Source organism: Mya arenaria, chromosome 5, assembly GCF_026914265.1.
Source record: "Mya arenaria isolate MELC-2E11 chromosome 5, ASM2691426v1".
Taxonomy (NCBI): Eukaryota; Metazoa; Mollusca; class Bivalvia; order Myida; family Myidae; genus Mya; species Mya arenaria.
Genome location: NC_069126.1, coordinates 75,526,229 through 75,529,217, shown reverse-complemented (window position 1 = coordinate 75,529,217; position 2,989 = coordinate 75,526,229). Strand labels below are relative to the sequence as shown.

Below are 2,989 nucleotides of genomic sequence, written 5' to 3'. Positions count from 1 at the left end.
GATAACTGAGTTGGGGGGATCAAGATTTGGATGATTGGTGTGATTCCGTGAAGGGATACTTGGTAAAGCTTAAGGTATATCTTGGCAGGGGGAACAACGGGGTTGTCATGTTGTTACTCGGCTCAAAACTTTCCTGCGAAACACATTCCGATTGTTGTGTTTTGACATGAATACTGGACTTCCTCTTTTGCAAAACTTTCTTTTGTGCAAATTCGGGGAAGTTGGGATGAGGCAGCAGCGCCTTTCTTCACATTACACCTTTTATCCACTAGTGCGTGTCTGTTTGCGCAAACAATCAAATGTGGGCTAAGTCCTTGATTATCAGAAGCCTAAATGAAGTGCCTACTTCAATATCCAAATGACCAACATCACTTTGTGATGTTGCCAGAACCCATTGACAAGATTAAGACGGTCACAATCAGTCACATATATTAACAAAGGTAACATAATTGTGTTCAGTTTAGCTACGGTTTCAGATCAACACTGACTCACTCGTTGTTTTACCCCAGAGCAACGCACTTTGATGCCATTATACAGAGGTGCAATCATGTTTATATTTATAGCAAAATTATGTTCTGTTTTATAAATAACAAATGTCGGAATTCCGTGTATATACGCCATTGTTGGGATTCTTTGGACATGCAAAAGTCAATTCATGTTTAACGTTTATTTCAGACGCAGGCATTAGTTAACATAAATAAAGATGATGTTGATGCTATTATAAATGGACAAAACGAATTGATTTGATCGTCATTCAGTTAAGTGTAAACTGTTGTATTATGATTGATATAAATCACATCTTATCTCCTCGACCTTTAAAGAATGATCAGGACTATTTCCTTGAATTAAACATACTCTGAAACATAGTCATTTTCCAATAAATAATTGTTAAACATATGTTGACGTATTTTTTTTTTAAAAACTTTTCCGCGTTTTCTATCTTTTTTTCCTTCCTTTCTATGCATTTTCGTCTGACTTCGGCAACGACTGCGCATGCGCAACATGTGAGAACGACAATCCCTAGGAGCACACACCCAGCAACAAACACAGACGTTGGAATATACGGTGTTTTATCTGTAAATATTTATTATAATATTGAATCTAAATACTCAGCTCATGATTAATCATGCTCAAATAAAAATATCAATGAATATAGAAAATTTCGTTTAATAAACCAAATTTATTGTATGAATATGCGACAGGATTATTATGGCAACGTGAAGAAACATAAAATATGCCTGTACCTTTCTCAAAAGCAGGATGTCATTGCAAACTGGTGTGATTTTTTTTCATTACATGTTACGTGATGGAACTCATTAATGAGTTTAAAACGCTTATTATTTGTTTATTAGAAAGGTTTTATTACATTTTATCTCAAATGCTGCAGGCTTCACAGAACGATATGTGAAACAGATTGTCAGAAAGATGACCTTATATAACATAAATAAAGAAAAATATTGAATACGTAAAACATAATAATGACAGATGTGTAAGTAAGCGACAACTAATGGATGAGGGTATAACTGATTGTTGGTTGATTTACTTCATTCGGAACTCATTGGCAATTTTCTCTCGAAAACAACATCGGATATATGCCGGTTCATCAGTAGAAGTAGTTCGTATTTTTTAAAATAATATTATTAATTAAATGTAGTGTTTTTGCTGGTATAATTAATGATATAAGTTTAAATTTATTTACCGTTGAAGTGTATTATTGCAAACATAATTAAGAGCTATTCCCAAGAGCAAAGTCATTAACTTTAACTGCTAAATTAAATTACTACGCCATCTACTTGCAGCGGACTAAAACATACCGATTTCTGAGTATGTAAACCGTCCATATACATCCGAGGTTGTTTTCGAGAAAAATGGCCGAGGAGCTCCGAATTCAATTACTTATTGCATAATTTTACTAAAACTCGTTTGTTTGTTAAGATATTTAATTTATTGTTCTATTTCATTTACACCAATTATAAAATAACTGATATCAGTATGTATATGTGTCATTGCCATTGCTGTAGCAATGGTCCCAGATTATACTCACTATCCATACATACCGTTAGTTTTTGATATGATCAGCATTGACTCACCGGGATCTAAATTATACGCCCATCCAGTAAGCTTCTGAAAACAAAACACACACAAACCATGAACTAATTTTGAAAGTGAACAACAAAAAATGATAAACTCGGAATCTTAAATAGAGATACTTACACTTTCAATATTGCTTTTATTGGCGAATATTTAGATACTATAAACGTTAAGTCTTGTGCCTTTGTAAAGCTCATGCGTGAAATAATATGATCATAAATATACATACTAACAACAACACCACTCACCTGTGCCGTATAAGTTTTATTACTGGCGCCGATAATGTCCATTTTAAGACAATCCCCTCACACAAATAACACAGTTTATGTCGTCATTCAACAGACGCCGGGAAAAGGACTGTGTATTGTTTTTCCAATGTTCTGCTATATCATTAATTTTCCAAATTCATCATGTGACTTCCATTGCGTAATAATTCGAGGCATACGTGGAACATCCTGTTCCCGATAAATAATTAATCACAGCCTTTGTCTTATATATTATGCTTTGCCAATAAACATTGTAGCATCATCTTGAGCTAGAAAATTGTTTACTGCTTGGCTTGTCCAAGTATTTGCATTTTACGATTATATCCTCACCAGAATCCAAACTTCGGGTAAAATGTTAATTGAAGTGTTTTGGTAAATTATGGGATAGTTGTCATTTCCAATGTCAAGGTTGATAAAATCATTTTATCGAATTTCCATTCCAGGGAATTCAAATTTCAAAATAGGGATACCTATTGATTACTAGCCATCACATACCTTGGGCGGCCAACGATGGCTTACGCTTCCATTATTCAAAATCGATCACTAACTCGAATTTGAAAAGTTAAAACTTATCGTTTTCGTTGATATGGCAAAAAATATGATGCCATGAAAAACATCGTTATAAAAAATCC

General features: G+C 33.9%; 1 long non-coding RNA gene across 1 annotated transcript; it reads right to left on the bottom strand.

The window, feature by feature from the left end:
• Window positions 1-652: 652 nt before the first annotated feature.
• On the bottom strand, window positions 653-2,706 carry LOC128236169 (uncharacterized). Its single transcript, XR_008261274.1, has 3 exons — window positions 2,340-2,706; window positions 2,091-2,124; window positions 653-1,074 (listed from the first exon to the last, which is right to left on the bottom strand). It is a non-coding gene; the product is annotated as an uncharacterized LOC128236169 (long non-coding RNA).
• Window positions 2,707-2,989: the final 283 nt, after the last annotated feature.